We start from the raw sequence: 24,631 nt of genomic DNA, 5'->3' as shown, positions 1-24,631 counted from the left end.
AAAAGTGTATCTCCCTCCTAAATTTATACTCACCAGAACAGTTTATCTTTTAGAACAGAGATGGCAGATATGTTCCATTTTCCTGTTGATTTTGCTCAATTAACTATGCCTACCTAGAGTAGAAGGTGGGAGAGCTCGGGGATCACTCAGCTCATTTATGACTAGCGCCAGGATTGATTAGCAATGCCTGCCACAACCTCAAGCTGTAAAAGCTTCAGAAGGAAAAGTGTTTCAGGAACAACAACAACAAAATCCAAAAAAATCACAGATACTCATGTAGTTTCTAAAGCTCTCAGAAACATTTTAGTGATCACCATCATTTTGAATCTTAACCTGGCTAAGGGTTCAAAATAAAGCCAAGCTTAAACATTGCACAGCTGAGGCATGAAAATAACTCATGGGTCTTTTTGGTCAAACAGTCTTGAGTTCACATTCCATTTCTGTGACTTGACAGCTGTGAGAATTTGGATAACTTGTTTATCCTTTGCACTACTCGATTCACTCATACGTTAACTAACAGTACTGAAAATACCCACCTTCCATTGATGTTAAGATGAATTGAGGTCATGGATAAAGAGAAGTATACAGCCCAGTGCCAGGTAGAGGGTAGGAGGCTCAGTGAATGGTATCCTTCAACAAAATTTAAAGCGCAATAAATCATTCCCTTTTCTGTGCTTTTAAAACACTGTTTATAACTCTACTGTGGAATTATTGCTCTGTATTATAATTTTATTTTTTTTTACCATTTGTCTTTCTTTTATTGTGAGTTCTATGGGCACAGGTGCTGCGTCTTATTCATTACTCATTTAATACCTAATAGTGGACTGAAAAAGATGTTACCTGAAGGAATGACGGATGCTGACAACAACAAAACATGTAGAAGTATCTATGTGCAAGTGGATTCCTCATTTGCAAACAGTTTAATTACAAATCATGGTCCAGAGGGTTGCCTGGGTGGCTCAGTCGGTTGAGTGACTGACTCTTGATTTTGGCTCAGGTCATGATCTAAGTGTCTTGAGATGGAGCCCCCTGTAGGGCTCCACACTCAACAGGGACTCTGCTGAAAGATTCTCCTTCTCCCTTTGTCCCTCCCCACGCTGGACCTTTCTCTCTCACAAATAAATAAACAAATCTTTGAAAAAATTCATGGTCAGATATCTAAAAAACCTTTACTTGATTTCTTGCTTTTCTTTGTACCTGTTCTAGCCTTTGGCTAGGCAATATAAGAATCATGCCACAGAAGAGAAAAATTAAGCAGAAAGATAAATGTTTGGGGGAGGGATTCTGTTCTTACATCCCATTTATTACCACATTGGACTGTAAGCTCTATCCTAATTATGGTGACCATATGCTTCTTATTTTCTTTGTTAAGCCTAACTTCCAATATTCTGTCATAATGTTTTATGAGTACATACAGTAGTCCCCCCCACCCTTATCTGTGGTTTCACTTTCTGTGGTTTCTGTTATCAGAGGTCAACCATGATCTGGAAGGAGATTATCCTGCTGCTGATGTATCATTAGAAGGTCAGGAGTAGCTTAACTCTACATCACAATACCTATGTCATTCCCTTCATCTCATCACGAGGCATTGTATTATTTCACATCATCATCATCGTAAGAAGGCGAAGTACAGAACAAGAAGATACTTTGAGAGATAGGAAGACCACACTTATAAAACTTTTATTATCAGATATTGTAATAATCATTTTATTTTATCATTAGTTATAGTTGTTAATCTCTTACAGGGCCTCATTTATGAATTAAACTTCATCATAAGTACACATGGATAGGAAAAAAAAGACCCAGTATATATGGATTCAGTACTATCTGTTGTTTCGGGCATCCACTGAGAGTCTTGGAACATATCCCCTGTGGATAAGAAGGGAATACTGTATACACTTGCCACATCATAAATTTCATTTTCAATTCTGAAAATATGGTCATCATAACCATGTGGCAAAGACCAGGGCCCGGGCCACCTGAATATTCTCTAAAATCTGTATCAGAACATATTCTGCCTGAAGACACTGAAACTTGAGCCCCAAACATATCTGTCTTTTCACTTCCAGAAAGGCATTTTTTCCTCTTTTATAAAATCTCAATTTGCTTATTTTGTTTTTAGTTTTACATTATTTGGCTGAGTCAACTTCTGTAACTCCACATCATTACACTTTTTTTTTTTAAGACATTGACTCTGGGGCCCCGGGTGGTTCCATTGGTTAACAGTCTGACTCTTGGGTTCAGCAAGGTCATGATCTCACTCACGGTCATGAGCCCCCCTCTTTGGGCTCCACACTCAGTGTTGAATCTGCTTCAGATTCTTTCTCCCTCTCTCTCCCCCTCTGCCTCTCCCCACTCTCTCTCTCAAATAAATACATAACTTAAGAAAAAAAAACACATTGACTCCTCGCTCACTTTACTTCTTCATGCTGTACCTAACCCATTATCTTGGGTGATTTCAATGTCCACTTGGATGTCCTATCCAATTCCCTGATGTCTCAATTATTTGATCTCCTTGTCTCCATGTCTCTTTTTAATCCCATGTCAATCACCAATTCTCACGGAGATATATATGTGTATACACACACACACACACACACACACACATATATATATCTTAGATGTTGCTTATCCCTTGGAACACCTCCAGTCTTTGCTAATTAGATCCAGACACCCAAATTTATCTAATCCTCTTTCATTCAAACCACTCTGCTTCCTGTTTTGGTAAAATTTCAAGGTCCAACACTTCAACCACTCTTACCAATTTCTTAAGCTCCCTTTTTCCTGGTGTTTTTTGTTTGTTTGTTTGTTTTTTCCATAGAAGTCTGACAAAAGCCTCTATCCAGATGAACATGACTATATGTTCACCTTTATGTATAGGCAGCTGTACACTGCTGAGGAAAAATCCATAATTATACAGATAGGCATTTATAAATGTATGATCACCAATAATGGCTGACATGTGGCAACTTGCTCTTCCATTCCCTATAAAATTATTCCAAAGCTTTTCAGTTTTCTCAAAACTCCCATTTTTCTCTTCCCTCTCATTCAATACATAGCTTTGTCTTTTGTTTAAGAGAGGGAGGAAGAGAAAGAGAGAGAAGAATCCATCAGATGAGACATTTAACTTCTCAACTCAACTACCTATACCAATACCTACTTCTCCTCTTTTATTTTTGTGATAGAGAAGATCCAAAGTCAATAATTCCAGATGTCTTCTGAACTCTGTTCACTCCATCAACCTGGGGAATTTTACTCCTTTACTTATCCTTTCTCTTATGTCTTCAATTTCCCAACCATTACTGGATCCTTCCTGTAATCCATTAAACATGCTCTAATGCCTCCTATTCTATAAACAAACAAACCAAAAAACCAACAGAAACCTTCCCTTGACATCCATCTCTCTTAATGTTGCTATTTTATTTTTCTCCTTTCCTTTATATAAGTCTACTTAGAAGAATTGTCTATGCTCACTGCCTGCAATTCTTTACTTCTAAGGAAAGTCTTGTAAGGCCACTGGGGAGTTGGCAAGCTAAAACTCTCCAGCAGAGGAATCCTGTATCTCCTAGGAATGGGCCTGCCTTAGTATCCCTGCCACCATCAGTCATACTGGTACTACTCAGATTGGAGTACCCAAGGGAAGTGGATCTTGGCGAAAATGAAACCATGGATTTCAGAGCACATCAGCTGGAGCCCTCGCCTCCCTACAGTCAGAGATCTGAGAGGTGCAACCCCAAGGCTGTCACCTTGGGGATCATACTAAGTCCTGTTCATTTTTAACTTTTGAATGATATGCCGGCCATTAAAATAGTGTGATATTATATAGAACATGAGTTGGTGGCTACTTTAGATTGATTGAGTAGTCATTTAAATTAAAATCTGAAGAAGCCAGTCACGTAAAAGTTGGGGAAAACAGAATGCCAAGGAGAGTATAGCAGTGGAAAAACCTATAAGGTAAGAAGGAGCTTGATATAGTGAAAAAAACAGGAAGAATTCCAATTTGGTTACATCATAGAGAGCAAGCAAAGGGGAGTACAGGATGCAACCAAGGAGGAAGAGAAGCACCAGATACTTATTAATGGCTTTATAAGCTTGGGTGAAAACTTTGGATTTTTGTCTAAGTGCCATCTAAGAAGTCACATAAGACTTTTAATTGGGGGATGGGGTGCCTGGGTGGCTCAGTTGGTTAAGCTTCTGCCTTCAGCTCAGGTCATGATCCTAGGGTCCTGGGATCCAGCTCTGGGTATGGCTCCCTGCTCAGCGAGGAGTCTGCTTCTCCCTCTCCCTCTGCCCCTGCTCTCTCTCACTCTCAAGTAAATAAAATAAATAAAATCTTTTTAAAAAAAGACTTCTAATTGGAGGAGAGATGTATTTGGAATTTACATTTTTAAACTAACATTTGAGATTAGAAACAACATTAAGTATCCATGACTATGGAATTTGTTGATCCATACAGTAAACTCTTATGCCATTGTTAAAAAGGATGAAGAGTCTCTACATGCATTGCATATATAGAATGATGATTACAATATGCTAACTCAAAATTCAAGATGCAGAGCAGTTTGACAGAACAGTTTTACAACATTTGGGTAAAATATAAACATGTTCATGTTAATCTCTGGAAGGTTGCACTAGAAACTGGTAGCAATGGTTGCCTCTGGGGGGGGACTTGTTTAACTGCATGACACGGACTGAAGGGAAACTTGCTCTTTATTATATTCCTTTAATATTTTGGGAATTTTACAAACGAATCCGTGGGTTAGTAAATACATTGACTTAAAATTTAACATGAGGGAGGAATACGTTACAATCCAAATGGAATACCAAATTAATATTTCAAACCAGAATTACATCCCAAGCCCCAGACATGTCTATCTGACTGGCTCTTGGGTATCCTCACGTAGAAGGAATTCATCAAACTCAACATAACCAAAACCAAAATCCACCATCTCCTTTTATCCTACAAATTTTGACTTAAACATCAGGTCTGTTGTTCAGAGACATACCCCCTGGACTGCTATGTGTGCCCTATCCCCTGGGAGTGTGTGGTTCCTATTTACTTCCCCTAGACTGTACATCTCATGTAGCATCAGTCACGACCCACCTGCTAACCTCTGCATCCTCACTGTCTAACACAGAAACTGTCTCAAGGAATATAAGCAATTTAATAAAGACAGACTTTCAGAAATCATTCTGAGATTTTATGAATAAGCCATAATTACCATTTCCATAATGTCAATTATTTTATGGATTTCAAAGTGTAAAAGTAACTGAAAGCAATGTGATTTAAGGCACAGGGAATAGATTTCTATTTAATGTGGCTGATGAAGAAGAAATTTCCCTTCCTAGTTGAAACCATAAACAGTTGGCTAACAGACTTATTGAATGAATGAATGAATATTATAAACAAACACAGCTAAGCCAAAAATCAAGAAAGAGAAATCCCCAAGTGCCCAGTGAAAGAAGCCTAGAGGAAATTAGGGTTGGGACATGAGGAAGAGTTGAAGCTAAATCATCTACTAGCAATGAATTTCCTACTTGCCTTGGGGGATAAAACTGTAAAAATCATGTCTACAGGGAGCTGGAACCCTGAGTAGGATAAAACTGGGCTTTACAAAGAACTCCTCCACACCTGAAATGGAACTAAAAAGAAAAAACTACTTGGTGGCTTAAGTAACAGGCAAGAAAATATAACACCTTGCAGGAACGGTGCGTATAAAAATAATTAAGTGCAAGAAATAGGGAGTTGAAAATTACATCATATTTAGCTTTGAGGTTTATATTTATGCTTTCTCCATGAGATGTCATCCCTAGACAGATAAATTCATGTAAAAATTATCCTAGGTCTTGAAATCTGTAACCTCATCTCTGTTCTCCCCCAACCCTCCCATAAGGGTGGGACTGCCATGAAAACAACTAGAGCTACACCTGAGTTTACATTAGCAATTTTCATAGCCTATGAGGAAAGCAACTACCATGAGGGAGAGTCAGCAGAGAAACAGGAGAAAGTACAACCCAAAACCCAGGTGGTAGAATACTAGGAAAGGGCTTTTAAATAAGCATAGCTAAAACATTCAAATTGATTTTATAAAGGGGGAGGAAAGACACAAGACCAGAAAGCAAACACAAATAGATTATTATAAGAGCCAAGCTGAATTTCTAAATAAGAAAAAGAAAATACAGATATTGAAAACAAAATGAAACAAAAATTCTGTGGTCAGTTTGAAAAATAGATTAGAGATACCTGAAGAGAGAATTAATGAATTGTTTGATTGAGAAAATCAGCTAGAATGTAGACTATTCTTCTCAAAAAATTTACCAAAATACAAATCTATTTCTAGTATCAATTCTCTTACTTAATAGAATTATGGCCATGGGCATATAAGCAACCTCTTGGGGGTCTCTTTTTATCTCTAAAATTAGAGTTAATAATAGATAACTTAAATCTCAATGAATCATGGTGAATATTAATGCAACAATGGTTGTAAATATGTTATTCAAAAAACACATGTACAAACATTATTATTATTATTAATCAATTTTATTGTTAATTAGCAGTTTCAAGACTCTTTTGGTTCAGTTACTCACATTTCTCTAGATCTTCTATAGAGCTAATTGTCTTTTTAACAGTTTTCGAAGAATACCAAAACCCCTAGATTTTGCATTAGGAAGATTTTGTGTTTTGTCTAATCCCAATATAAGTTTTGACCCACTTAGTGAGTATTTAGAGAATATTCTAAAGTGGTTATCAGGATTTCTGTTCCCAGAGTAGTTCATTGCATTTGCATGACATTCACAAGTTTATGAGAAGGAGTGAGGGAGGGGAACATCAGGTGGGCTTTGTAGAGACAGGGGAGCATGTGTAGAGAGGCAGGTGGAAAAAAACAGAAGAGCATTGCCCACTTTTTATTTTTTCAAAATGTAATATTAATGCACAAAACTTTCAACCAAGTCAGTTTTCTGAATTCAAACACATGTAAGTTAGTGTTAATGTTCACTCTACATTAGCTTATTAAAGTCTCTAGAAAGCCTTGCAGTAAGGACATTTGTTTAATTTCAACTTTGCATTTTACAAAGTAATTGACCATCAATCCTGTTTTTATTTTTCTTGCTGCAAAACACTCATTTAACATCTTCACTGGCCCATTTTAGAAAATTCTAATTTAACGCTTCTTTCTGTAAGTACTGACACCCTCTCTCTATGCCTCCCTTGGTCTGATATCCACATTTTGCTGCTTCTGCCCTTTGGCCTCTGGGCATGGGGAATAACTTTCCTTAGTGACCTGGAGTGTATAGCCCAGGGCGACATGCCACCCTCTGAGCCGTCTGCTGGTTTTAGATAGTGATCTTATCAGACCTAGGCCAAAAGTCTGCTTAGGCGTAGAGGAGGGTCACATATGTTCAGCATCTATCTTTGGTCTTTACTTGCCTGGAGGTTTACAGGCTTACAGCAGCAGCTCAAGGAAGTGAAGGAAGTACCATCCCGGCATTTTGCCTGCCTGGACCTCCAGTGGGATGGATGAAAAGTACTCACACACATACACAGAGGAGAGGGCACCCCGGGTTTTAACCTCCACTGGACCAAACACCAGCCTGGCCAGTTTCCTTCCCAGTGTGAAGTTCCTTTCCTGTGAGATGGGGTGATATGTTGCAGAGTTTTTTTTATGAGACTTTGAGATGATGTAAGTAGAGTTTCTGGAGGACTGTTGGTTTTTGGTAAGTAATAGCTAGGACTAATTTTTTTCTAATTAAAAATGCACATATATGATTTCATATAAATGCTTAAATTAGTTATTCACTGCTACAGATGAGTAGGCCAGAAATTTAGAAGCTTAAGGTCATATTCATTTATTATCTCACAGCTCCCGTGGGGCAGGAGTCAAGGCACAGTCTAGCTAGGTCCTCAGCAATCAAGGCATGGGCTAGGCTAGGGCCTAATTCAAAGGCTCCATGGAGAAAGGATTCTCTTTTAAGCTCCTGTGGTTAGTGGAAGGATTCAGTTCTCTGATGTCTGTCACTGTCAGTTGGAAGCTGCCCTGGTATCTTGCCATGTGGGCCTTGCTGTGCATCAACTTACTTCATTAAAGCCAGCAAGGGGGAGAGTCAATAGAGAGAGTCTTCTAGCAAAACAGAGAAACAAGATAGAAGTAGCATGATCACGAAAGTCACATCCCATCACCTTTGCCATATATTATAGGTTAGAAGCAAGTCACAGGTCCTACCCATACTCAAGGGAGGAGACCTACAAGCTATGCATACCTGGAGAATGGAGTCATTCGGAGCCATCTTAGAGTTGGTCTATCACAAACAGGGTCGAATCACACATGCTGGGTTGTAGTAGGAGTCCCTCTCTTTTTTTGGTTGTACCTCTCCTCACCCCCAACACCCTCCTCCTTTCTATCCCTTTCTACCTATGCCCTAGGTCATCTGGCGTTTCTATGATCAGGTTATCCTCTTAATAACCTGGTTTGTATAATCGCATATTTTCTCCAGTCAGATACAGGGAGAGAGAGAGAGAACATGAGAGAGGGAGGGAGGTATAGTTGCACACGCACACATATATATGTACATATGTATGCATATGTGTTTACATATGTTTTTCATTTAAACAATGTGGCCACATTACACCCACCTATTTATATCTTGATTTTCCCCCACACTAATATGCATCACGGAAATTTCTCCAAGTCCAAAGATATAGTACTAAGCTGCATAATATGCTGTGATATTCACAACCACCAGCCTTCCGCAACTAATAGGAATTCGTTAAGTTTCCGCTTTTTTGGCACAAGAAACAAGGATGCAATAAACACCCTTGTGTGTGTAGCCTTACCAATGGCTGCATTTGTTTTTCTGGGATAGTTTCCCACAGCGGGATGTCTGGGTCAAAGGATATTTTTAATTTAATAGATATTGCCAGATTGCTTTCCCAAAAAGCTATATTAAAGCACATTTCTACCAGCATTATATTAAAGTGCCCCTTTCCTCTTATCCCCGCCAGCAATAGGTGTTATTGCTCTGTTCAGTGCTTGCCAGTCTGATGGGCAGAAAGGGATCTCATTATTTTAATTTGCATTCACTGACGACTGGTGAGGTTGAGCATCTTAATGTCCATTGGCCATTTGGAACTACCTTTTTGTGCATTGCTTCTTCATAGTCTTTGCTAATCTTTCTGTTGGGATGTTTGAAAGGGCTATTTATAGAAAATGGATGTTAACTCCTATCATTTGCACTAATTTTTTTTCTCCACATAATCATTGTTTTCTATTTGCTTTATATATGGAATCTTTTCCCATACAAAAGTTTTCTAATTTTTGTATGGTCCATATACATACAGTTTTGTTTTGTCCTATTCCTAAATCATACATGAAGTGTCCTAAATATTCATTTTCTAGAATATTTCTAGAATATTGTCTTATTCTTTTTTTTTTCATTTAATCTTTAACACTTCTAGAATTATTTTGTGTTCTGGGTAAGAGAGGGATTAACTTTACTTTCGTCTGGAGGGATAGCCAGTTATGCTAGTACCATTTATAAATAGCCCATGGTTTCCTACTGGTCGAAATATTACTGTCACGTGTATTCATTTCTCATTTATCCTCCAATACAATTCTGCATTCTCCAATCTGTGTAACTAATCTATATGTCTACTTATATGCCGATACTATGATGAACTGACTTGAGTCGCCATATTGAATGCTACTTTACGTAAAACAAGTTCTCTCTTTGTATTCTCCTTTTATATGATTTTCTTGACAATTCTCTGGCATTTACTCCCTCAAATAAACTCTTAGGATAATTTTATCCATTTTTAAAAGAAAGATATGTTAGGATTAAAATTGCAATTATATTAAGCTATACATTGATTTCAAAAGAGTTGGCATTTTATTTATCAACCATTCCATGTCTTTCTGCTGGTTCAAAACTTGGTTTATATCCTTTAATACAATTTTGTACAAATTTTATTTTTCTTGGGGTGCCTGGGTGACTCAGTTGGTTAAGCATCTGCCTTGGGCTCAGGTCATGATCCCTGGGGTCCTGGGATCAAGTTCTGCATCAGGCTCCTTGCTCACAGGGAGCGTGCTTCTCTCTCTCCCTCTGCCTCTTCCCCAGCTTGTGCACGCTCTCTTTCTTTCAAATAAATAATAAAATATTCAAAAATAAATAAATAAAAGTTTCTCTTACTTTCATTTTACAGTTATTCCTAAGATTTCATTGTTCTTTTTATTGCCATTGTGTATATAATTTTAGTTCTACTTTAGTTCCTGAGTGTGTATTGCTACATCAGAGAATATTTTTTTCTTTCTAAAATATACCACATATTAAATTAGTAAGCCAAATTTTCTCATCAACTGAAGAACTTAATTTTCATTTTATTTAAACTATGGGCTTTGTATTTTCTAGGTATAAAATAATTTATCTAAAAAATTTATGTTTATCACTTTCCTCATATTTATATCCTTTCAATTTATGTTATTGCATTTTCTAGAACTTTCAAGAGAATGTTGACTAACAATGGGCATCCTTATCTTCTTGATTTAATTGAAATGGTTTTAGTGATCTGTGATTGAAAATAATATTTGCTGTTGGTATACTTAATTCATATCTTTTTATTCTTACTTTTGCTTTATCAGTAATGGCTAATGACTTTGATCATGTGACTTTTTATTATCTGTTAATATGCCGGGCTGTTTTTCCCTCTTAATTCCTCAAAGAAATGGATTATGTCAGTTGAGTATCTGAAATAGAGCTACTCTTGTTTTCCTGGAAGAAATGTTAGCTCTTCGTGGGACATGTATAATACTTCATGAAATCTATTAGTTCATATTTTATTTAGACTTTTGTATCTATATTCATAAATAATAGTCTTGCTTTGCTTTGTCTATTATTCATTTTTTAAGAAAAGATTTATTTATTCCAGAGAGTGTGTGTATGTGAACAGGGTTGAGGGGGGCACAGAGGGAGGAGGAGACAAGCAGACTCCCAGTGAGCAGGAAGGCTGATGCGGGGCTCCATCCCAGGACCCCGAGATCATGACCTGAGCCAAAATCAAGAGTTGGACACCCAACCAACGGAGCCACCCAGGCACCACTCATTTATTTTTTAAAGAAAGCTTTCATGACATATGATTTACAAACTATAAAATTCACCCATTGTTAAATCTATTATTCAATGATCTTTAGTAAATTTACCATCACCACAATCCAGTTTTAGAGCATTTCCATTACCTCAAAAAGATCCCTATGTGTAGTCAATTCTGGTTCCCACCCTCAATCTCAGACAACCACTAATTTGTTTTCCTTTGTCTATAGAATTGTTTTTTGTATGAACATTTTATTTAAATAAATCATACAATATGTGGTCTCTGTGGATATAAAGAAATCATACAATACGTGGTCTCTGTGTCTAACTTGACATAATGTTTTTGAGATTCATGCATTTTGCAGCATACATCACTATTTCATTCCTTTTTACTGCTGAATTTCTTTTCTTTAAAAAGGTATAATTTGAGGGCGCCTGGGTGGCTCAGTTGGTTAAGCGACTGCCTTCGGCTCAGGTCATGATCCTGGAGTCCTGGGATCGAGTCCCGCATCGGGCTCCCTGCTCAGCGGGGAGTCTGCTTCTCCCTCTGACCCTCCTCCCTCTCGCACTCTCTGTCTCTCATTCTCTCTCGCAAATAAATAAATAAAATCTTTAAAAAAAATTAAAAAAAATAAAAAGGTATAATTTGAATTTTGGAATTTAGGTTTAGAAAATTTCTTAAAATGAGTTGAGAAAATGTTTCATATTTGTGGTGGTGTGTAATAGTTTTAGAACATTGAAATTATTTCTTCCATAAAGCATAGATAGAATTAACTGTGAATCCACTGGTGTCTGTTTCAATATCACATATGTAACTGCTTTTACATTCTTTTTTATAATAATTGATCAATTTAAGTTTCTACTTCTTGTTGGATCAGTTTTAGTAATTAGTAAATAATTCATTTTCTTCCTAAGATTTCAAATGCTTGGCATGTATTTTCTAATAACTCCCCTTCATCAGTATATTTGTAATCTTAGGTCTTTTCTAATCCTTAGTCTTCTATCTTATTTCTTCTTTCTCCTTATTCTTTTTTTCCTGTGCCTTCTCCTCCTTCTTCTTTGAAGTCTTTTATCGGGCTTATGCTGTATTTTATGGGCTTTTCAAGCAATAGCTTTTAATTTCTATAATCTTTTTACTATTTTTAGCATTAATTTTCACTAATTTCAGATTTTCATTTTTTTCAATACTTTCTTCCTACTCTCTTTTGTTTTGCTTGTTGGTGCTTTGCTGATGTTCTTTTTCCAAAATCATGAGATGAATAGTATTTTCTAATTTAGTTTTCATTATTTTTATTTATAAAGCCATGGAAATGTAGGTTATACATTATGCAAATTTTTTATTTGGTTAAATATTCTTTTCATTGCTTTCTTTTTTTTTTTTTTAAAGGTTTTATTTATTTATTTGAGAGAGAGAGAATGAGAGAGAGAGAGCACATGAGAGGGGGGAGGGTCAGAGGGAGAAGCAGACTCCCTGCCAAGCAAGGAGCCCGATGCGGGATTCGATCCAGGGACTCCAGGATCATGACCTGAGCCGAAGACAGACGCCCAACCAACTGAGCCACCCAGGCGCCCCTCGTTGCTTTCTTGATAGTTGGTATTATCAGGTTTGATGTACTCTTTGACTCCAGGAATATCTATTTGTTTATTTCTCAGTATCCAAGTGGGTGAGCTAATTCTGGTAATCTCCTTTGTATTACATTTAATTGTACTGAATTTCATTCAGAGTATGTGAGCTATCCAAATTTTTTTTTTTTGTAATCAGATTCAGATCAATTTATAGGAATGATCTGTAGACTTACAAAAATGTATATTATTTCTTTCAGGGGCATATGGATCTATAGTATTAAGTAAAAATATTGTGTCATTAAATTCCCTCATGCTTTTATTTATTTTTGTCTACTAGATCCATCCAATTTCAAAATAAGTGTATTGAAATCTACTATATTGGATAATTACTACATTCTTCTTGATTTTCTAATAGATTTATATATTTACTTATTGTGTTATTTAGTGCATACAAGTTTATGATAATATTATCTTCTATATCATTTGCATCTATTGTCATTATATTGTGTCCTTCTTTTTGGTACTTTTACTCTTAGAGTCACCTAGATTAAAGTAATATTGTCACCTCTGCTGTTAGTTTTGTACTCATTTGCCTAATATCTCTCTTATGCCTCTTGTTTCCAATTAAAAACACATTAAAGTCGAGGGGCGGAGCAAGATGGCGGAGGAGTAGGAGACCTGGATTTCGTCCCCTCTCAGGAATTCAGCTGGATAGAGATCAAACCATTCTGAACACCTACAAACTCAACAGGAGATCGAAGAAAAGAATAGCAACAACTCTCTCATCAGAAAAGCGACCACTTTCTGGAAGGTAGGACATGCGGAGAAGTGAATCCGAGGCAATATTCGGGAGGATAGACGGCGGGGGAGGGGCCTCCGTCAGCCACTTCTAGCAAGTGATAGAACCACGGAGCACAAAATCAGAACTTTTAAAAGTCTGTTCCGCCGAGGGACGTCACTCTGGTGGCTAAGCGGGGGGTGGAACCCTCCGGGACAGTGTGGTCTCAGGACCCTCGGGGTCACAGAAAGACCAGGGGTGCCTGAGTGTGGCAGAGCTCCCAGGTAACGGAGCAGGAAAGCCAGCTGCAGAGGCGGAGCCCAGGCGTGGGCTCTCAGCTCAGGGTTGCCATAAACCATGATCCACAGCACAGTCGGGCCACTGCTCCTGAAGCAGGGACCCAACAAGCAGCAGTTCCGGAGAGACTCACCTTCCTCCCTCGGGAGGAGCTGCGTGGGAGTGCACCGCAGGGATCTGCTGGGTTTGGAGACTCCACCCGGGGTCGGGTGCCAGAGATAGAAACGCGCGGTCACAGGCAGGGTGAGCACGGAGTGCGGCTGGAGACCGGGGAAACGGGAGTGACTGAGGGCTTTTCTCTGGGGGCTCACTGAGGACCGGGGCCCCGAATTCTCGGCTCCTCTGGGGCAAAGATTGGGAGGCCGCCATTTTCGCTCTCTACCTCCAAAGCTGTACGGAAAGCTCGCAGGGAACAAAAGCCCCGGGGAGCAAACCCGAGCAGATTACTTAGCTGGGAGGGGGCAAGGGCGGGGCAAATCTGCCTCCGGCAAAGACATTTGGAAACCACGGCAACAGGCCCTTCCCCAGAAGATCAGCAAGAACAGCCAGCCAAGACCAAGTTTACCGATCAATGAGAACGGCAGAACTCCAGCGCTAGGGGACTACTGCACATAGAATTCATGGCTTTTTTTACATGATTCTTTAGTCTTTCAAAGTTAATTATTTTTTTTAACTGTCTTTTTTCCTTTTTCTTTTTTTTTTTTGAGTTTTTCTTTTTCCCTTTTTCAACCAACATTTTATCAATCCCTTCTTTTTAAAAAAACATTTTTATTTTTCATTTTTAGAGTCATATTCTATCCCTTCATAGTAGTTACCCGTATTTTTGGCATATATATATAAGTTGTTCTCTCTTTAAAATTTTGAGATAGTTTCTTCTAACAGATTAAAATATACCCTAAATCTCTAGTATATGTTTTTTTCTACTCCCTTGCCTGAACACATTCTCTCCCTTTTTTTTCTTTTTTCTTTTTTTAAATCCTCTTCTTGCTTTTTTCAAACAATTTATCAATTCCTTTTATAAAATTTTTTATAATTTCCATCTTTACAGTCATATTCCATCCCTTCATCATATCAAACTTTACTTTTGTACATATATAAGTTATTCTTTCTTTAAAATTTTTGGAGGCACTTTCTTCTTTATTTATTATTATTTTTTTAATTTTTTATTCTTATGTTAATCCCCATACATTACATCATTAGTTCTAGATGAAGTGTTCCATGATTCATTGTTTGTGCACAACACCCAGTGCTCCATGCAGAATGTGCCCTCCTCAATACCCACCACCAGGCTAACCCATCCTCCCACCCCCCTCCCCTCTAGAACTCTGTTTGTTTTTCAGAGTCCATCGTCTCTCATGGTTCGTCTACCCCTCCGATTTCCCCCGCTTCATTCTTCCCCTCCCGCTACCTTCTTCTTCTTCTTCTTTTTTTTTTCTTAACATATATTGCATTATTTGTTTCAGAGGTACAGATCTGAGATTCAACAGTCTTGCACAATTCACAGCGCTTACCAGAGCACATACCCTCCCCAGTGTCTATCACCCAGTCACCCCATCCCTCCCACCCCACCCCCCACTCCAAAAACCCTCAGTTTGATTCCTGCGGTTAAGAATTCCTCATATCAGTGAGAACATATGATACATGTCTTTCTCTTTTTGACTTATTTCACTCAACATAATACCCTCCATTTCCATCCACGTCATTGCAAATGGCAAGATCTCATTCCTTTTGATGGCTGAATAATATTCCATTGTATATATATACCACCTCTTCTTTATCCATTCATCTGTCGATGGACATCTTGGCTCTTTCCACAGTTTGGCTATTGTGGACATTGCTGCTATAAACATCAGGGTGCACGTACCCCTTCGGATCCCTACTTTTGTATCTTTGGGGTAAATACCCAGTAGTGCAATTGCTAGATCATATGGTAGCTCTATTTTCAACTTTTTGAGGAATCTCCATACAGTTTTCCAGAGTGGCTGCACCAGCTTGCATTCCCACCAACAGTGTAGGAGGGTTCCCCATTCTCCGCATCCCTGCCAACATCTGTCATTTCCTGACTTGTTAATTTTAGCCATTCTGACTGGTGTGAGGTGGTATCTCATTGAGGTTTTGATTTGGATTTCCCTGATGCCCAGCGATATTGAGCACTTTTTCATGTGTCTGTTGGCCATTTGCATGTCTTCTTTGGAAAAATGTCTGTTCATGTCTTCTGGAGGCACTTTCTTCTAAAAGACCAAAATACACCCCAAATCTAGTGTGTGGCACTGATCTATATACGAGCCTGATCATACTTGATCACATTCTGCTTTTTTTGTTGTTGTTCTGTTTTGTTTGTTTTTATCTTTAACTTTTTCTTTTTTTTCCTCTCTTTCCGTTTCTGTTTCCACTGCTTCAGGTCTTTTCTGATTTGTTTACAGTATATTTTCTGGGGACGTTGTTACTCTGCTAGCATTTTGTTCTCTCATTTATCTATTCTCCTCTGCACAAAATGACAAGATGGAAAAAAGCACCTCAACAAAAAGAACAAGAGGTAGTACCGACTGCCAGGGACCTACTCAATACGGACATTAGTACGATGTCAGATCTAGAGTTCAGAATCATCACTTTAAAGATACTAGCTGGGCTTGAAAAAAATATGGAAGTTATTAGAGAAACCCTTTCTGGAGAAGTAAAAGAACTAAAATCCAACCAAGTAGAAATCAAAAAGGCTATTAATGAGGTGCAATCAAATATGGGGGCGCTAACTGCTAGGATAAATGAGGCAGAAGAGAGAATCAGTAATATAGAAGATGAAATGATGGAAAATAAAGAAGCTGAGAAAAAGAGAGATAAACAACTACTGGATCATGAGGGCAGAATTCGAGAGATAAGCGATACCATAAGACAAAACAATATTAGAATAATTGGGATCCCAGAAGAAGAAGAAAGAGAGAGAGGGGCAGAAGGTATAATGGAGCAAATTATAGCAGAGAACTTCCCTAATTTGGGGAAGGAAACAGGCATCAAAATCCAGGAAGCACAGAGAACCCCTCTCAAAATCAATAAAAATAGGTCAACACCCCGACATCTAATAGTAAAACTTACGAGTCTCAGAGACAAAGAGAAAATCCTGAAAGCAGCTTGGGAGAAGAGATATGTAACCTACAAGGGTAGAAACATTAGATTGGCAACAGACCTATCCACAGAGACCTGGCAGGCCAGAAAGGACTGGCAGGATATATTCAGAGCACTAAATGAGAAAAATATGCAGCCAAGAATACTATATCCAGCTCGGCTGTCATTGAAAATTGAAGGAGAGATAAAAAGCTTCCAGGACAAACAAAAACTAAAGGAATTTGCAAACACAAAGCCAGCCCTACAAGAAATCTTGAAAGGGGTCCTCTAAGCAAAGAGAGACCCTAAAAGCAACATAGACCAGAAAGGAACACAGACAATATATGGTAACAGTCACCTTACAGGCAATACAATGGCACTAACTTCCTATATTTCAATAGTTAACCTGAATGTAAATGGGCTAAATGCCCCAATCAAAAGACACAGGCTATCAGACTGGATTAAAAAACAAGACCCATCGATATGCTGTCTGCAAGAGACTCATTTTAGACCCAAAGACACCCCCAGGTTGAAAGTGAGGGGGTGGAAAACCATTTACCATGCTAATACACCAAAAGAAAGCTGGGGTGGCAATCCTTATATCAGACAAATTAGATTTTAAACCAAAGACTGTAATAAGAGATGAGGAAGGACACTATATCATACTTAAAGGATCTATCCAAAAAGAAAATCTAACAATTGTAAATATCTATGCCCCTAACATGGTAGCAGCCAATTATATAAGGCAATTAATAACAAAAGCAAAGAAACACATCGACAACAATACAATAATAGTGGGGGACTTTAACATCGCCCTCACTGAAATGGACAGATCGCCTAAGCAAAAGATCAACAATGAAATAAAGGCTTTAAATGACACACTGGACCAAATGGACTTCACAGACATATTCAGAACATTCCATCCCAAAGCAATGGAATACACATTCTTCTCTAGTGCCCATGGAACATTCTCCAGAATCGATCACATCCTAGGTCATAAATCAGGTCTCAACCGGTACCAAAAGATTGGGATCATTTCCTGCCCAATTTCAGACCACAATGCTTTGAAACTAGAACTCAATCACAAGAGGAAAGTTGGAAAGAACTCAAATACATGGAGGCTAAAGAGCATCCTACTGAAGAATGAATTGGTCAACCAGGAAATTAAAGAAGAATTAAAAAAATACATGGAAATCAATGAAAATGAAAACACAACTGTTCAAAATCTTTGGGATGCAGCAAAGGCAGTCCTAAGAGGAAAGTATATAGCAATACAAGCCTTTCTCAAGAAACAAGAAAGGTCTCAAGTACACAACCTAACCCTACACCTAAAGGAGCTGGAGAAAGAACAGCAAATAAAGCCTAAACCCAGCAGGAGAAGAGAAATCATAAAGATCAGAGCAGAAATCAATGAAATAGAAACTAAAAGAATAGTAGAACAGATCAACGAAACTAGGAGCTGGTTCTTTGAAAGAATTAACAAGATTGATAAACCCCTGGCCAGACTTACCAAAAAGAAAAGAGAAATGACCCAAATCAACAAAATCATGAATGAAAGAGGAGAGATCACAACCAACACCAAAGAAATACAAACAATTATAAGAACATATTATGAGCAACTCTATGCTAGCAAATTAGATAACCTGGAAGAAATGGATGCATTCCTAGAGATGTATCAACTACCAAAACTGAACCAGGAAGAAATCGAAAACCTGAACAGACCTATAACCACTAAGGAAATTGAAGCAGTCATCAAAAATCTCCCAACAAACAAAAGCCCAGGGCCAGATGGCTTCCCAGGGGAATTCTACCAAACATTTCAAGAAGAATTAATACCTATTCTTCTGAAACTGTCCAAAAAATAGAAATGGAAGGAAAACTTCCAAACGCATTTTATGAGGCCACCATTACCTTGATCCCAAAACCAGACCAAGACCCCATCAAAAGGGAGAATTACAGACCAATATCCCTGATGAACATGGATGCAAAAATTCTCACCAAAATACTAGCCAATAGGATCCAACGGTACATTAAAAGGATTATTCACCACACCCAAGTGGGATTTATCCCTGGGCTGCAAGGTTGGTTCAACATCTGCAAATCAATCAATGTGATACAATACATTAACAAAAGAAAGAACAAGAATCATATGATCCTCTCAATAGATGCAGAAAAAGCTTTTGACAAAGTACAGCATCCTTTCTTGATCAAAACTCTTCAGAGTATAGGCATAGAGGGTACATACCTCAATATCATAAAAGCCATCTATGAAAAACCTACAGCAAATATTATTCTCAATGGGGAAAAACTGAGAGCTTTCCCCCTAAGGTCAGGAACATGGCAGGGATGTCCACTATCACCACTGCTATTCAACATAGTATTGGAATTCCTAGCCACAGCAATCAGACAACAAAAAGAAATCAAAGGCATCCAAATTGGCAAAGAAGAAGTCAAACTCTCACTCTTTGCAGATGATATGAAACTTTATGTGGAAAACCCCAAAGACTCCACCCCAAAACTGCTAGAACTCATACAGGAATTCAGTCAAGTGGCAGGATCTAAAATCAATGCACAGAAGTCAGTGCCATTCCTATACACCAACAACAAGACAGAAGAAAGAGAAATTAAGGAGTCGATTCCATTTACAATTGCACCCAAAACCATAAGATACCTAGGAATAAATCTAACCAAAGAGGCAAAGGATCTATACTCAGAAAACTATAAAATACTCATGAAAGAAATTGAGGAAGACACAAAGAAATGGAAAAACGTTCCATGCTCATGGATTGGAAGAACAAATATTGTGAAGATGTCAATGCTACCTAGAGCAATCTACACATTCAATGCAATCCCCATCCAAATACCATCCACTTTTTTCAAAGAAATGGAACAAATAATCCTAAAATTTCTATGGAACCAGAAAAGACCCCACATAGCCAGAGGAATGTTGAAAAAGAAAAGCAAAGCTGGTGGCATCACAATTCCGGACTTTCAGCTCTATTACAAAGCTGTCATCATCAAGAGAGTATGGTACTGGCACAAAATCAGACACATAGATCAATGGAACAGAATAGAGAGCCCAGAAATGGACCCTCAACTCTATGGTCAACTCATCTTTGACATAGCAAGAAAGAATGTCCAATGGAAAAAAGACAGTCTCTTCAACAAATGGTGTTGGGAAAACTGGATAGCCACATGCAGAAGAATGAAACTAGACCATTTCCTTACACCACACAGAAAAATAGACTCCAAATGGTTGAAAGACCTCAATGTGAGACAGGAGTCCATCAAAATCCTAAAGGAGAACACAGGCAGCAACCTCTTTGACCTCAGCCGAAGCAACTTCTTCCTAGAAACATTGCCAAAGGCAAGGGAATCAAGGGCAAAAATGAACTATTGGGACTTCATCAAGATAAAAAGCTTTTGCAAAGCAAAGGAAACAGTCAACAAAACCAAAAGACAACCAACAGAATGGGAGAAGATAGTTGCAAATGACATATCAGATAAAGGGCTAGTATCCAAAATTTATAAAGAACTCATCAAACTCAACACCCAAAGAACAAAGAATCCAATCAAGAAATGGGCAGAAGACATGAACAGACATTTTTCCAAAGAAGACATCCAAATGGCCAACAGACACATGAAAAAGTGCTCAATATCGCTCGGCATCAGGGAAATCCAAATCAAAACCTCAATGAGATACCACCTCACACCAGTCAGAATGGCTAAAATTAAAAAGTCAGGAAACAATAAATGTTGGCAAGGATGCGGAGAAAGGGGAACTCTCCTACACTGTTGGTGGGAATGCAAGCTGGTGCAGCCACTCTGGAAAACAGTATGGAGATTCCTCAAACAGTTGAAAATAGAGCTACCATATGATCCAGCAATTGCACTACTGGGTATTTACCCCAAAGATACAAAAGTAGGTATCCGAAAGGGTACATGCACCCCGATGATTATAGCAGCAATGTCCACAATAGCCAAACTGTGGAAAGAGCCAAGATGTCCATCGATAGATGAATGGATAAAGATGTGGTATATATACACAATGGAATATTATGCAACCATCAAAAGCAATGAGATCTTGCCATTTGCAACGACGTGGATGGAACTGGAGGGTATTATGTTGAGCGAAATAAGTCAAACAGAGAAAGACATGTATCTTATGATCTCACTGATATGAGGAATTCTTAATCGCAGGAAACAAACTGAGGGTTGCTGGAGTGGGGGGTGGGGTGGGAGGGATGGGGTGACTGGGTTATAGACACTGGGGAGGGTATGTGCTCTGGTAAGCGCTGTGAATTGTGCAAGACTGTTGAATCTCAGATCTGTACCTCTGAAACAAATAATGCAATATATGTTAAGAAAAAAAATAAAAGAAGAAGAAGAAGGTAGCAGGAGGGGAAGAATGAAGCAGGGGAAATCGGAGGGGTAGACGAACCATGAGAGACGATGGACTCTGAAAAACAAACTGAGGGTTCTAGAGGGGAGGCGGGTGGGAGGATGGGTTAGCCTGTTGGTGGGTGTTGAGGAGGGCACATTCTGCATGGAGCACAGAGTGTTATGCAGAAACAATGAATCATGGAACACTACATCTAAAACTAATGATGTAATGTATAGGGATTAACATAAGAATATAAAACAAACAAACAGAGTCGGACGCTTAACCAACTGAGACACCCAGGTGCCCCAATTTTTTTTTTTAATTTGGATCTTCTACTATGCTTTCCCATATCCTGGCTGATCACTTTCCCTTCCCAAAGACTCATAATCAGTTTCTATTTACTAATATTGTACAAACTCTTTTCATACAAAATATCCTATTAACCTCCATTTCCTTGCCCTCCATGAGATGAAATCTCAGAACACTTTACCCTTCACTTGTCCTTTCTTTCTTGCCACTGTCCACCATCCACCCAAATGATAACTTTAGAATGCTTCTTCTTCTCTCTCCCCAATTATTACCCAACTCCAGTTTCATAGAGCTAAGTGTATTCAGATGTAAGCTATTATAATGTTCCTTGCACATGCTCCTTTTATTTTAACAATCTATTTTAGTGCTGTTACATCTTACTAGAGAAATCTGTCATTATCTATTCAGATATATGTGCATAAAACAAGGTACATTGCTCTCCACATGTTGTTTTCTTCCTCCATTTCTCCTACCTTGAGGTCTCTATTCTGATGGATCTGTTTGTTGGTGTTGCTTTTTGAGCAGTGTTCTCTGATAGAATAAGTGAGTGATGTACTCCCCAAATCCTGATGTTTTTGCAATGGTGTTCCTTTTAGTCCTGACAAATGGATCATAACTTGACTAGGCACAGGATAATTAAGTTGTAGCTCTTTGTCTCAGCACTATACAAATGTTATTCAACCATCATCTAGCATCCAGTCTTGCAGACCATAAAAGCAATGAGTTTGATTCTTTTTCCTTGTTTAGGTATTGCCATAGACTAAATTGTATCCCCCAAAATTTGTATACCAGAACCCTAACACCCATGTGACTATATTTGGAGTTAAGTCTTTAAGGGAATAATTAAGGTTAAATGAGGTCATAAGGGCAGTGCTGTAATCCTAATAGGAATGGTGTTCTTATGAAATGAGGAAGACACCAAAGATCTCTTTTTCTCGTTTCATTCACATACAGAGGAAAGGCCATATGAGGACATATTGCGAAGGCAGCTGTCTGCAAGCCAGGAAGAAAGGCTTTATCAGAAATCAACCCTGCTGGCACTTTGATCTTGGATCCAGCCTCTATAACTGTGAGAAAATAAATGTCTGTTGTTTAAGGCACCCAGTCTGTGGTATTCTGTTATGACAGCCCAAGCAGGCTACATTTTTCTTCTTACCTGAAAGTTTGTGAGAATTTTCTTTAGCATTGGAGCTCTACAATTTTATTTTATTTATTTATTTTTACAGGAAGTAGAAAACCATTTACTAAACCAATTACCATGTTTAGGGGTACACTTAGTGTAGCCACAGACCCTGTCCAGCAGGGAAATTTGACAGAAAACCCTAGTCTCATAATAACAGCTGTCTATGGATGTTATCATGAAGGAAAAATGTCTTGCTCTTATACTCATTTTCTCATTAAATAAACTGGACCACATCTCTGAGGCCAAAATACAGAAAGAGCAAAGCACCAAGGCTGAAGACAAAGTTGTGGCACCTGCTACATAAACAGAGCAACACGATGTTCCAACATTCTACACAGCACCAGTTCCAATCCACCTCTTGATCCCAGCCCTTGCTTTCCCCAAATTCTACATCCCTTTTGGTGTACCCAGGTTGTTACTGGGATTCAGCTTTCTGGGTCCTTTAATTTGTTGCATTTGCACTCTACCCTAAATGTGATTAATTGCAAAAAATAATCTCTTCAAGAAAACTTCATAACAAAATACCAGATTCCCTATTAACAATAAGAGGATCAAGTTTAATAGGCCAAAACAGAAGACAAGAAGTCTGTCAGAACGTAGATAGATGGCACAGGACAGCTCTGACCTCAGGGCCCCTGTGCCGGGCAAAGAGTCACTGGCAAAACCCCAAGGTGGAAGAGCTGTAAGTAACCAGTCAGATGGGAAATGGAGAATGTCTCCTCATTTAGTCATTCCCTGAACTCTCTGCAGACCTTTCATCTGTAGCCACTTTCCAATTTTTGTGTCTGTTCGTCCTCTCCTGTATTTCATTGTTAACTACAGGGATATGGACTTTTTTTTATGTCTTTTTCCTTTTGGTTTTCTTAGTGTCTCTCCTCACCTTCCTCAGAACTGCTGGATGCGGAATCATCTGACTGGGAAGTGTCACTTTCTGCATCCAAGAATAAAGCAGATTTTTTGAGAGACTTTTTCCTGGATTTTTTCTTGTGCTTATGTGACTGTTTCCTTTTCCTGGTACTAGAAGCCCCAGTTTCTTCCGAGAACTCGCTTGAGGAATCTGCTGTTATATCTGTGGCTTCTTTTTTGCTTTTCTTCTGTTTTTTGTGTGACTTTTTTTTCTGCTTTTTTTTTTGTGAGATTTCTTTGACTTCTTGTGTTTGTGAGACTCATGGGTAGATGATTTTACTTGGGGAGATGTTTTTTTCCCATTGGTAATATCTTGCTGATCACTACTGTCTGTTTCAAATTCTTCAGGGTATAACTCTTTATAACCACTGTGACCCCATCTGTCTGGCATATTAGTTTCATAATCATATAACTTCTTATTCCACGATTTAGCCTTAAGAAAATCATCTTCAGTGCCCCAGAAATTTCATTCTTTGGCCTCCAATAGTCTCTTTGACTTTCTTCATCAAAACCATCACTACACATCCGTCTTGAACTACTGGGTAACATTTTCCTTTTGGTCCCCCGGTAAGCATCTTCCATCTGTTTCTCCAGTTCTCTTATTTTCCACATATCTGATTCCTCCTGAATCTTATTGTGAGCATCTGTCTGTCGGATGACATTCCTTAGGAGGACTTTCCCCAGTGGAACACGGGACATTCTTCAATCCCTCGATCCATGCCCCGCAGCCTCGTGTGGCGGGGATTTGGGGGGAGGAATCGGTCTGGGAGACAAGCTGAGCTCTACAATTTTATTAGGGTGGCCTTAGGTGTGTGTCTTTACTCATGAACTCTACCAGGAACATGTGTCATTTTAATTTGATCATATATCCACCAGCCACCCACCTCAGGGAAATTTTAGTTCCTTATTGGCCAATGATTGTCTCTCCTCCATTTTTTATCTCCTCCCCAAATCCTTTTATTTGCATTTTTGGTCTCCAAGATTTGTTTTCAAATTCTCTCATCTGTTCTCTTATATTTTCCATTTC

At 38.5% G+C, this 24,631-nt stretch overlaps 1 pseudogene; it reads right to left on the bottom strand.

Annotated features, from left to right (window-relative positions):
• Positions 1-22,974: 22,974 nt before the first annotated feature.
• LOC123862263 (uncharacterized protein NKAPD1-like) lies at positions 22,975-24,334 on the bottom strand (annotated as a pseudogene).
• Positions 24,335-24,631: the final 297 nt, after the last annotated feature.

This window comes from Mirounga angustirostris, unplaced genomic scaffold, assembly GCF_029215605.1.
Source record: "Mirounga angustirostris isolate CCGP_5_RB_7025 unplaced genomic scaffold, mMirAng1.0.hap1 SCAF_9, whole genome shotgun sequence".
NCBI classification, from domain to species: domain Eukaryota; kingdom Metazoa; phylum Chordata; class Mammalia; order Carnivora; family Phocidae; genus Mirounga; species Mirounga angustirostris.
This window is presented reverse-complemented; position numbering and strand designations above follow the sequence as displayed.